General features: G+C 65.3%; 1 protein-coding gene across 5 annotated transcripts in view; it reads left to right on the forward strand.

Annotated features, from left to right (window-relative positions):
- Window positions 1–12,977, forward strand: part of TESK1 (testis associated actin remodelling kinase 1) — a 113,186-nt gene that overhangs the window by 85,646 nt on the left and 14,563 nt on the right. The window lies entirely within an intron of this gene.

The raw sequence follows: 12,977 nt of genomic DNA on the forward strand, positions 1-12,977 counted from the left end.
ACACACAGTGCTAGAGATAACACACACGCAGTGCTAGAGATAACACACACGCAGTGCTAGAGATAACACACACGCAGTGCTAGAGATAACACACACGCAGTGCTAGAGATAACACACACACAGTGCTAGAGATAACACACACACAGTGCTAGAGATAACACACACACAGTGCTAGAGATAACACACACACAGTGCTAGAGATAACACACACACAGTGCTAGAGATAACACACACGCAGTGCTAGAGATAACACACACGCAGTGCTAGAGATAACACACACGCAGTGCTAGAGATAACACACACGCAGTGCTAGAGATAACACACACGCAGTGCTAGAGATAACACACACGCAGTGCTAGAGATAACACACACGCAGTGCTAGAGATAACACACACACAGTGCTAGAGATAACACACACACAGTGCTAGAGATAACACACACACAGTGCTAGAGATAACACACACACAGTGCTAGAGATAACACACGCACACAGTGCTAGAGATAACACACACACAGTGCTAGAGATAACACACACACAGTGCTAGAGATAACACACATGCACAGTGCTAGAGATAACACACATGCACAGTGCTAAAGAGATAACACACACACAGTGCTAGAGATAACACACACACAGTGCTAGAGATAACACACACACAGTGCTAGAGATAACATACACACAGTGCTAGAGATAACACACACACAGTGCTAAAGAGATAACACACACACAGTGCTAGAGATAACACACACACAGTGCTAGAGATAACACACACACAGTGCTAGAGATAACACACACACAGTGCTAGAGATAACACACACACAGTGCTAGAGATAACACACGCACAGTGCTAGAGATAACACACACACCGTGCTAGAGATAACACACACACCGTGCTAGAGATAACACACACACAGTGCTAGAGATAACACACACACAGTGCTAGAGATAACACACACACCGTGCTAGAGATAACACACACACAGTGCTAGAGATAACACACACACAGTGCTAGAGATAACACACGCACAGTGCTAGAGATAACACACACACCGTGCTAGAGATAACACACACACCGTGCTAGAGATAACACACACACAGTGCTAGAGATAACACACACACCGTGCTAGAGATAACACACACACCGTGCTAGAGATAACACACACACAGTGCTAGAGATAACACACACACAGTGCTAGAGATAAGATATATGTATAAGATGTAAATAGCGTGTGTAACATTTGCAGTAATATAGCGATAACATCTGCTACATCTCTACTCACTTCGCTTCCACGCCACGGTCTCCGTGCCGCATGGTCTCCGTGCCGCACGGTCTCCGTGCCGTATTGTCTCCGTGCCGTATTGTCTCCGTGCCGCATGGTCTCCGTGCCGTATGGTCTCTGTGCCGTATGGTCTCCGTGCCGCACGGTCTCCGTGCCGCACGGTCTCCGTGCCGCACGGTCTCCGTGCCGTACGGTCTCCGTGCCGCACGGTCTCCGTGCCGTATGGTCTCCGCGCCGCACGGTCTCCGTGCCGTACGGTCTCCGTGCCGCATGGTCTCCGTGCCGCATGGTCTCCGTGCCGCATGGTCTCCGTGCCGCACGGTCTCCGTGCCGTATGGTCTCCGTGCCGTATGGTCTCCGTGCCGCATGGTCTCCGTGCCGTATTGTCTCCGTGCCGTATGGTCTCCGTGCCGTATGGTCTCCGTGCCGTATGGTCTCCGTGCCGCATGGTCTCCGTGCCGTATTGTCTCCGTGCCGTATGGTCTCCGTGCCCCACGGTCTCCGTGCCGCATGGTCTCCGTGCCGCATGGTCTCCGTGCCGCATGGTCTCCGTGCCGCACGGTCTCCGTGCCGTATTGTCTCCGTGCCGTACGGTCTCCGTGCCGCACGGTCTCCGTGCCGCATGGTCTCCGTGCCGTATTGTCTCCGTGCCGCATGGTCTCCGTGCCGTATGGTCTCTGTGCCGTATGGTCTCCGTGCCGCACGGTCTCCGTGCCGCACGGTCTCCGTGCCGCACGGTCTCCGTGCCGTACGGTCTCCGTGCCGCACGGTCTCCGTGCCGTATGGTCTCCGCGCCGCACGGTCTCCGTGCCGTACGGTCTCCGTGCCGCATGGTCTCCGTGCCGCATGGTCTCCGTGCCGCATGGTCTCCGTGCCGCACGGTCTCCGTGCCGTATGGTCTCCGTGCCGTATGGTCTCCGTGCCGCATGGTCTCCGTGCCGTATGGTCTCCGTGCCGTATGGTCTCCGTGCCGTATGGTCTCCGTGCCGCATGGTCTCCGTGCCGTATTGTCTCCGTGCCGTATGGTCTCCGTGCCCCACGGTCTCCGTGCCGTATGGTCTCCGTGCCGCATGGTCTCCGTGCCGCATGGTCTCCGTGCCGCATGGTCTCCGTGCCGTACGGTCTCCGTGCCGTATTGTCTCCGTGCCGTACGGTCTCCGTGCCGTACGGTCTCCGTGCCGCATGGTCTCCGTGCCGCCTGGTCTCCGTGCCGTATTGTTTCCGTGCCGTATTGTCTCCGTGCCGCACGGTCTCCGTGCCGTATGGTCTCCGTGCCGCACGGTCTCCGCGCCGTACGGTCTCCGCGCCGTACGGTCTCCGTGCCGTACGGCATCCGCGCCGTATGGTCTCCGTGCCGTATGGTCTCCGTGCCGTATGGTCTCCGTGCCGCATTGTCTCCGTGCCGTACGGTCCCCGTGCCGTACGGTCTCCGTGCCGTATGGTCTCCGTGCCGTATGGTCTCCGTGCCGTATGGTCTCCGTGCCGTATGGTCTCCGTGCCGCACGGTCTCCGTGCCGCATGGTCTCCGTGCCGCATGGTCTCCGTGCCGTACGGTCTCTGTGCCGCACGGTCTCCGTGCCGTATGGTCTCCGTGCCGCATGGTCTCCGTGCAGCATGGTCTCCGTGCCGTACGGTCTCCGTGCCGCACGGTCTCCGTGCCGTATGGTCTCCGTGCCGTATGGTCTCCGTGCCGTATGGTATCCGCGCCGTATGGTCTCCGTGCCGCATGGTCTCCGTGCCGTACGGTCTCCGTGCCGTACGGTCTCCGTGCCGCACGGTCTCCGTGCCGTACGGTCTCCGCGCCGTACGGTCTCCGTGCCGTACGGTCTCCGTGCCGTAAGGTCTCCGTGCCGTATGGTCTCCGTGCCGTATGGTCTCCGTGCCGTATGGTCTCCGTGCCGGCACGGTCTCCGTGCCGCACGGTCTCCGTGCCGTATTGTCTCCGTGCCGCATGGTCTCCGTGCCGCACGGTCTCCGTGCCGTATGGTCTCCGTGCCGTATGGTCTCCGTGCCGCATGGTCTCCGTGCCGTATTGTCTCCGTGCCGTATGGTCTCCGTGCCGTATGGTCTCCGTGCCGCATGGTCTCCGAGCCGTATGGTCTCCGTGCCGCATGGTCTCCGTGCCGTATTGTCTCCGTGCCGTATGGTCTCCGTGCCGTATGGTCTCCGTGCCCCACGGTCTCCGTGCCGCACGGTCTCCGTGCCGCATGGTCTCCGTGCCGCATGGTCTCCGTGCCGCATGGTCTCCGTGCCGCATGGTCTCCGTGCCGCATGGCTCCGTGCCGCATGGTCTCCGTGCAGTATTGTCTCCGTGCCGCACGGTCTCCGTGCCGTACGGTCTCCGTGCCGTAGGGTCTCCGTGCCGCATGGTCTCCGTGCCGCATGGTCTCCGTGCCGTATTGTCTCCGTGCCGTATTGTCTCCGTGCCGTATTGTCTCTGTGCCGTACGGTCTCCGTGCCGTACGGTCTCCGTGCCGTACGGTCTCCGTGCCGCACGGTCTCCGTGCCGTATTGTCTCCGTGCCGTACGGTCTCCGTGCCGTACGGTCTCCGTGCCGCATGGTCTCCATGCCGCATGGTCTCCGTGCCGTATTGTCTCCGTGCCGTATTGTCTCCGTGCCGCACGGTCTCCGTGCCGTACGGTCTCCGTGCCGTACGGTCTCCGTGCCGCACGGTCTCCGTGCCGCATGGTCTCCGTGCCGCACGGTCTCCGTGCCGTACGGTCTCCGTGCCGTACGGTCTCCGTGCCGTATTGTCTCCGTGCCGTACGGTCTCCGTGCCGTACGGTCTCCGTGCCGCACGGTCTCCGTGCCGCACGGTCTCCGTGCCGTATTGTCTCCGTGCCGTATTGTCTCCGTGCCGCATGGTCTCCGTGCCGCACGGTCTCCGTGCCGCATGGTCTCCGTGCCGCATGGTCTCCGTGCCGTATTGTCTCAGTGCCGTATTGTCTCCGTGCCGTATGGTCTCCGTGCCGTATGGTCTCCGTGCCGCATGGTCTCCGTGCCGTATGGTCTCCGTGCCGTATGGTCTCCGTGCCCCACGGTCTCCGTGCCGTATGGTCTCCGTGCCGCATGGTCTCCGTGCCGCATGGTCTCCGTGCCGCATGGTCTCCGTGCCGTACGGTCTCCGTGCCGTATTGTCTCCGTGCCGTACGGTCTCCGTGCCGTACGGTCTCCGTGCCGCACGGTCTCCGTGCCGCATGGTCTCCGTGCCGTATTGTCTCCGTGCCGTATTGTCTCCGTGCCGCACGGTCTCCGTGCCGTACGGTCTCCGTGCCGTATGGTCTCCGTGCCGCATGGTCTCCGTGCCGCATGGTCTCCGTGCCGTATTGTTTCCGTGCCGTATTGTCTCCGTGCCGTATTGTCTCCGTGCCGTTCGGTCTCCGTGCCGTACGGTCTCCGTGCCGTACGGTCTCCGTGCCGTACGGTCTCCGTGCCGCATGGTCTCCGTGCCGTATGGTCTCCGTGCCGTATGGTCTCCGTGCCGTATGGTCTCCGTGCCGCACGGTCTCCGTGCCGCACGGTCTCCGCGCCGTATGGTCTCCGTGCCGCACGGTCTCCGCGCCGCACGGTCTCCGCGCCGCACGGTCTCCGCGCCGCACGGTCTCCACGCCGTACGGTCTCCGCGCCGTACGGTCCCCGCGCCGCACGGTCCCCGCGCCGCACGGTCTCCGCGCCGCACGGTCTCCGTGCCGTATTGTCTCCGTGCCGTATTGTCTCCGTGCCGCACGGTCTCCGTGCCGTACGGCATCCGCGCCGTACGGTCTCCGTGCCGTACGGTCTCCGTGCCGTACGGTCTCCGTGCCGTACGGTCTCCGTGCCGTACGGTCTCCGTGCCGTACGGTCTCCGTGCCGTACGGTCTCCGTGCCGTATGGTCTCCGTGCCGCACGGTCTCCGTGCCGCACGGTCTCCGTGCTGCATGGTCTCCGTGCCGTACGGTCTCTGTGCCGCACGGTCTCCGTGCCGTATGGTCTCCGTGCCGCATGGTCTCCGTGCCGCACGGTCTCCGTGCCGCACGGTCTCCGTGCCGTACGGTCTCCGTGCCGTACGGTCTCCGTGCCGTACGGTCTCCGTGCCGCACGGTCTCCGTGCCGCACGGTCTCCGTGCCGTATTGTCTCCGTGCCGTACGGTCCCCGTGCCGTACGGTCTCCGTGCCGTATTTCTCCGTGCCGTATGGTCTCCGTGCCGCATGGTCTCCGTGCCGTATGGTCTCCGTGCCGCATGGTCTCCGTGCCGTACGGTCTCCGTGCCGCACGGTCTCCGTGCCGCACGGTCTCCGTGCCGCACGGTCTCCGTGCCGTATTGTCTCCGTGCCGTACGGTCTCCGTGCCGTACGGTCTCCGTGCCGTACGGTCTCCGTGCCGCACGGTCTCCGTGCCGCACGGTCTCCGTGCCGCACGGTCTCCGTGCCGTATTGTCTCCGTGCCGTACGGTCTCCGTGCCGCACGGTCTCCGTGCCGCACGGTCCCCGTGCCGTACGGTCCCCGTGCCGTACGGTCTCCGTGCCGTACGGTCTCCGTGCCGCATTGTCTCCGTGCCGCATGGTCTTCGCGCCGCACGGTCTCCGTGCCGTATGGTCTCCGTGCCGTACGGTCTCCGTACCGTATTGTCTCCGTGCCGTATGGTCTCCGTGCCGTACGGTCTCCGTGCCGTATTGTCTCCGTGCCGTATGGTCTCCGTGCCGTATTGTCTCCGTGCCGTATTGTCTCCGTGCCGTATTGTCTCCGTGCCGTACGGTCTCCGTGCTGTATTGTCTCCGTGCCGTACGGTCTCCGTGCCGTACGGTCTCCGTGCCGTATTGTCTCCGTGCCGCATTGTCTCCACGCCGTATTGTCTCCGTGCCGTACGGTCTCCGTGCCGTACGGTCTCCGTGCCGTACGGTCTCCGTGCCGCACGGTCTCCGTGCCGCACGGTCTCCGTGCCGCACGGTCTCCGTGCCGCACGGTCTCCGTGCCGCACGGTCTCCGTGCCGTACGGTCTCCGTGCCGTACGGTCTCCGTGCCGCACGGTCTCCGTGCCGCACGGTCTCCGTGCCGCACGGTCTCCGTGCCGCACGGTCTCCGTGCCGCACGGTCTCCGTGCCGCACTGTCTCCGTGCCGCATTGTCTCCGTGCCGTACGGTCTCCGTGCCGTACGGTCTCCGTGCCGCACGGTCTCCGTGCCGTACGGTCTCTGTGCCGTACGGTCCCCGTGCCGTACGGTCTCCGTGCCGTACGGTATCCGCGCCGCATGGTCTCCGTGCCGTATGGTCCCCGTGCCGTACGGTCTATGTGCCGCATGGTCTCCGTGCCGCATTGTCTCCGTGCCGTATGGTCTCCGTGCTGTATGGTCTCCGTGCCGCATGGTCTCCGTGCCGTATGGTCCCCGTGCCGTACGGTCTATGTGCCGCATGGTCTCCGTGCCGCATTGTCTCCGTGCCGTATGGTCTCCGTGCTGTATGGTCTCCGTGCCGCATGGTCCCCGTGCCGCACGGTCTCCGTGCCGTATGGTCTCCGTGCCGTACGGTCTCCGTGCCGCATGGTCTCCGTGCCGTACGGTCTCCGTGCCGCACGGTCTCCGTGCCGCATGGTCTCCGTGCCGCACGGTCTCCGTGCCGCACGGTCTCCGTGCCGCACGGTCTCCGTGCCGCACGGTCTCCGTGCCGTATGGTCTCTGTGCCGTACGGTCTCCGTGCCGTATGGTCTCCGTGCCGTAAGGTCTCCGTGCCGTACGGTCCCCGCGCCGTATGGTCTCCGTGCCGCACGGTCTCCGCGCCGCACGGTCTCCTGCCGCACGGTCTCCGTGCCGTACGGTCTCCGTGCCGTATGGCATCCGCGCCATATGGTCTCCTTGCCGTATGGTCTCCGTGCCGTATGGTATCCGCGCCGTATGGTCTCCGTGCCGTACGGTCCCCGTGCCGTACGGTCTCCGTGCCGTATTTCTCCGTGCCGTATGGTCTCCGTGCCGTACGGTCTCCGTGCCGCACGGTCTCCGTGCCGTATGGTCTCCGTGCCGCATGGTCTCCGTGCCGTACGGTCTCCGTGCCGCACGGTCTCCGTGCCGCACGGTCTCCGTGCCGCACGGTCTCCGTGCCGCACGGTCTCCGTGCCGTATTGTCTCCGTGCCGTACGGTCTCCGTGCCGTACGGTCTCCGTGCCGTACGGTCTCCGTGCCGCACGGTCTCCGTGCCGCACGGTCTCCGTGCCGTATTGTCTCCGTGCCGTACGGTCTCCGTGCCGTACGGTCTCCGTGCTGTACGGTCTCCGTGCCGTACGGTCCCCGTGCCGCACGGTCTCCGTGCCGTATGGTCTCCGTGCCGTATGGTCTCCGTGCCGTACGGTCTCCGTGCCGCATTGTCTCCGTGCCGCATGGTCTCCGCGCCGCACGGTCTCCGTGCCGTATGGTCTCCGTGCCGTACGGTCTCCGTGCCGTATTGTCTCCGTGCCGTATGGTCTCCGTGCCGTACGGTCTCCGTGCCGTATTGTCTCCGTGCCGTATGGTCTCCGTGCCGTATTGTCTCCGTGCCGTATTGTCTCCGTGCCGTATTGTCTCCGTGCCGTATTGTCTCCGTGCCGTATTGTCTCCGTGCCGTACGGTCTCCGTGCCGTATTGTCTCCGTGCCGTACGGTCTCCGTGCCGTACGGTCTCCGTGCCGTATTGTCTCCGTGCCGCATTGTCTCCGTGCCGTATTGTCTCCGTGCCGTACGGTCTCCGTGCCGTACGGTCTCCGTGCCGCACGGTCTCCGTGCCGCACGGTCCCCGTGCCGTACGGTCCCCGTGCCGTACGGTCTCCGTGCCGTACGGTCTCCGTGCCGCATGGTCTCCGTGCCGCATTGTCTCCGTGCCGCATGGTCTCCGCGCCGCACGGTCTCCGTGCCGTATGGTCTCCGTGCCGTACGGTCTCCGTGCCGTATTGTCTCCGTGCCGTATGGTCTCCGTGCCGTACGGTCTCCGTGCCGTATTGTCTCCGTGCCGTATGGTCTCCGTGCCGTATTGTCTCCGTGCCGTATTGTCTCCGTGCCGTATTGTCTCCGTGCCGTACGGTCTCCGTGCCGTATTGTCTCCGTGCCGTACGGTCTCCGTGCCGTACGGTCTCCGTGCCGTATTGTCTCCGTGCCGCATTGTCTCCGCGCCGTATTGTCTCCGTGCCGTACGGTCTCCGTGCCGTACGGTCTCCGTGCCGTACGGTCTCCGTGCCGCACGGTCTCCGTGCCGCACGGTCTCCGTGCCGCACGGTCTCCGTGCCGTACGGTCTCCGTGCCGTACGGTCTCCGTGCCGCACGGTCTCCGTGCCGCACGGTCTCCGTGCCGCACGGTCTCCGTGCCGCACGGTCTCCGTGCCGCATTGTCTCCGTGCCGTATTGTCTCCGTGCCGTACGGTCTCCGTGCCGTACGGTCTCCGTGCCGCACGGTCTCCGTGCCGTACGGTCTCTGTGCCGTACGGTCCCCGTGCCGTACGGTCTCCGTGCCGTACGGTATCCGCGCCGCATGGTCTCCGTGCCGTATGGTCCCCGTGCCGTACGGTCTATGTGCCGCATGGTCTCCGTGCCGCATTGTCTCCGTGCCGTATGGTCTCCGTGCTGTATGGTCTCCGTGCCGCATGGTCTCCGTGCCGTATGGTCCCCGTGCCGTACGGTCTATGTGCCGCATGGTCTCCGTGCCGCATTGTCTCCGTGCCGTATGGTCTCCGTGCTGTATGGTCTCCGTGCCGCATGGTCCCCGTGCCGCACGGTCTCCGTGCCGTATGGTCTCCGTGCCGTACGGTCTCCGTGCCGTACGGTCTCCGTGCCGTACGGTCTCCGTGCCGCATGGTCTCCGTGCCGTACGGTCTCCGTGCCGCACGGTCTCCGTGCCGCACGGTCTCCGTGCCGCACGGTCTCCGTGCCGCACGGTCTCCGTGCCGTATGGTCTCCGTGCCGCACGGTCTCCGTGCCGCACGGTCTCCGTGCCGCACGGTCTCCGTGCCGTACGGTCTCCGTGCCGTACGGTCTCCGTGCCGCACGGTCTCCGTGCCGCACGGTCTCCGTGCCGCACGGTCTCCGTGCCGCACGGTCTCCGTGCCGCATTGTCTCCGTGCCGTATTGTCTCCGTGCCGTACGGTCTCCGTGCCGTACGGTCTCCGTGCCGCACGGTCTCCGTGCCGTACGGTCTCTGTGCCGTACGGTCCCCGTGCCGTACGGTCTCCGTGCCGTACGGTATCCGCGCCGCATGGTCTCCGTGCCGTATGGTCCCCGTGCCGTACGGTCTATGTGCCGCATGGTCTCCGTGCCGCATTGTCTCCGTGCCGTATGGTCTCCGTGCTGTATGGTCTCCGTGCCGCATGGTCTCCGTGCCGTATGGTCCCCGTGCCGTACGGTCTATGTGCCGCATGGTCTCCGTGCCGCATTGTCTCCGTGCCGTATGGTCTCCGTGCTGTATGGTCTCCGTGCCGCATGGTCCCCGTGCCGCACGGTCTCCGTGCCGTATGGTCTCCGTGCCGTACGGTCTCCGTGCCGTACGGTCTCCGTGCCGTACGGTCTCCGTGCCGCATGGTCTCCGTGCCGTACGGTCTCCGTGCCGCACGGTCTCCGTGCCGCACGGTCTCCGTGCCGCACGGTCTCCGTGCCGCACGGTCTCCGTGCCGTATGGTCTCTGTGCCGTACGGTCTCCGTGCCGTACGGTCTCCGTGCCGTAAGGTCTCCGTGCCGTACGGTCCCCGCGCCGTATGGTCTCCGTGCCGCACGGTCTCCGCGCCGCACGGTCTCCGCGCCGCACGGTCTCCGCGCCGCACGGTCTCCGCGCCGCACGGTCTCCGTGCCGCACGGTCTCCGTGCCGTACGGTCTCCGTGCCGTATGGCATCCGCGCCGTATGGTCTCCGTGCCGTATGGTCTCCGTGCCGTATGGATTCCGTGCCGCACGGTCTCCGTGCCGCACGGTCTCCGCGCCGTACGGTCTCCGCGCCGCACGGTCTCCGCGCCGCACGGTCTCCGCACCGCACGGTCTCCGCGCCGCACGGTCTCCGCGCCGTACGGTCTCCGCGCCGTACGGTCCCCGCGCCGCACGGTCCCCGTGCCGCACGGTCTCCGTGCCGTATTGTCTCCGTGCCGTACGGTCTCCGTGCCGTACGGTCTCCGTGCCGTACGGTCTCCGTGCCATATGGTCTCCGTGCCGTACGGTCTCCGTGCCGCATTGTCTCCGTGCCGCATGGTCTCCGTGCCGCATGGTCTCCGTGCCGCATGGTCTCCGTGCCGTACGGTCTCCGTGCCGTACGGTCTCCGCGCCGCACGGTCTCTGTGCCGCACGGTCTCTGTGCCGTATGGTCTCCGTGCCGTACGGTCTCAGTGCCGCATTGTCTCCGTGCCGCATGGTCTCCGTGCCGTATTGTCTCCGTGCCGTATTGTCTCCGTGCCGTATGGTCTCCGTGCCGCATGGTCTCCGCGCCGCATGGTCTCCGTGCCGCATGGTCTCCGTGCCGCATGGTCTCCGTGCCGTACGGTCTCCGTGCCGTACGGTCTCCGCGCCGCACGGTCTCCGCGCCGCACGGTCTCCGTGCCGTATGGTCTCCGTGCCGTACGGTCTCAGTGCCGCATTGTCTCCGTGCCGCATGGTCTCCGTGCCGTATTGTCTCCGTGCCGTATGGTCTCCGTGCCGCATTGTCTCCGTGCCGTATTGTCTCCGTGCCGTACGGTCTCCGTGCCGTACGGTCTCCGTGCCGCACGGTCTCCGTGCCGCACGGTCCCCGTGCCGTACGGTCCCCGTGCCGTACGGTCCCCGTGCCGTACGGTCTCAGTGCCGCATTGTCTCCGTGCCGCATGGTCTCCGTGCCGTATTGTCTCCGTGCCGTATTGTCTCCGTGCCGTATGGTCTCCGTGCCGCAAGGTCTCCGCGCCGCATGGTCTCCGTGCCGCATGGTCTCCGTGCCGCATGGTCTCCGTGCCGTACGGTCTCCGTGCCGTACGGTCTCCGCGCCGCACGGTCTCCGTGCCGTATGGTCTCCGTGCCGTACGGTCTCAGTGCCGCATTGTCTCCGTGCCGCATGGTCTCCGTGCCGTATTGTCTCCGTGCCGTATGGTCTCCGTGCCGCATTGTCTCCGTGCCGTATTGTCTCCGTGCCGTACGGTCTCCGTGCCGTACGGTCTCCGTGCCGCACGGTCTCCGTGCCGCACGGTCCCCGTGCCGTACGGTCCCCGTGCCGTACGGTCCCCGTGCCGTATGGTCTCCGTGCCGTACGGTCTCCGTGCCGCATGGTCTCCGTGCCGCATTGTCTCCGTGCCGCATGGTCTCCGCGCCGCACGGTCTCCGTGCCGTATGGTCTCCGTGCCGTACGGTCTCCGTGCCGTATTGTCTCCGTGCCGTACGGTCTCCGTGCCGTACGGTCTCCGTGCCGTATTGTCTCCGTGCCGTATGGTCTCCGTGCCGTATTGTCTCCGTGCCGTATTGTCTCCGTGCCGTATTGTCTCCGTGCCGTACGGTCTCCGTGCCGTATTGTCTCCGTGCCGTACGGTCTCCGTGCCGTACGGTCTCCGTGCCGTATTGTCTCCGTGCCGCATTGTCTCCGCGCCGTATTGTCTCCGTGCCGTACGGTCTCCGTGCCGTACGGTCTCCGTGCCGTACGGTCTCCGTGCCGCACGGTCTCGGTGCCGCACGGTCTCCGTGCCGTACGGTCTCCGTGCCGTACGGTCTCCGTGCCGTACGGTCTCCGTGCCGCACGGTCTCCGTGCCGCACGGTCTCCGTGCCGCACGGTCTCCGTGCCGCACGGTCTCCGTGCCGCACGGTCTCCGTGCCGCACGGTCTCCGTGCCGCACGGTCTCCGTGCCGCACGGTCTCCGTGCCGCACGGTCTCCGTGCCGCACGGTCTCCGTGCCGCACGGTCTCCGTGCCGCACGGTCTCCGTGCCGTATTGTCTCCGTGCCGTACGGTCTCCGTGCCGTACGGTCTCCGTGCCGCACGGTCTCCGTGCCGCACGGTCTCCGTGCCGCATTGTCTCCGTGCCGTATGGTCTCCGTGCCGTATGGTCTCCGTGCCGCATGGTCTCCGCGCCGCATGGTCTCCGTGCCGCATGGTCTCCGTGCCGCACGGTCTCCGTGCCGTACGGTCTCCGTGCCGTACGGTCTCCGCGCCGCACGGTCTCCGTGCCGTATGGCCTCCGTGCCGTACGGTCTCAGTGCCGCATTGTCTCCGTGCCGCATGGTCTCCGTGCCGTATTGTCTCCGTGCCGTATGGTCTCCGTGCCGCATTGTCTCCGTGCCGTATTGTCTCCGTGCCGTACGGTCTCCGTGCCGTACGGTCTCCGTGCCGCACGGTCTCCGTGCCGCACGGTCCCCGTGCCGTACGGTCCCCGTGCCGTACGGTCTCCGTGCCGTACGGTCTCCGTGCCGTACGGTCTCCGTGCCGCATTGTCTCCGTGCCGCATGGTCTCCGCGCCGCACGGTCTCCGTGCCGTACGGTCTCCGTGCCGTACGGTCTCCGTGCCGTATTGTCTCCGTGCCGTACGGTCTCCGTGCCGTACGGTCTCCGTGCCGTATTGTCTCCGTGCCGCATTGTCTCCGTGCCGTACGGTCTCCGTGCCGTACGGTCTCCGTGCCGTACGGTCTCCGTGCCGTACGGTCTCCGTGCCGCACGGTCTCCGTGCCGCACGGTCTCCGTGCCGTACGGTCTCCGTGCCGTACGGTCTCCGTGCCGTACGGTCTCCGTGCCGCACGGTCTCCGTGCCGCACGGTCTCCGTGCCGCACGGT

This window comes from Ascaphus truei, chromosome 1 (assembly GCF_040206685.1).
Source record: "Ascaphus truei isolate aAscTru1 chromosome 1, aAscTru1.hap1, whole genome shotgun sequence".
NCBI lineage: Eukaryota > Metazoa > Chordata > Amphibia > Anura > Ascaphidae > Ascaphus > Ascaphus truei.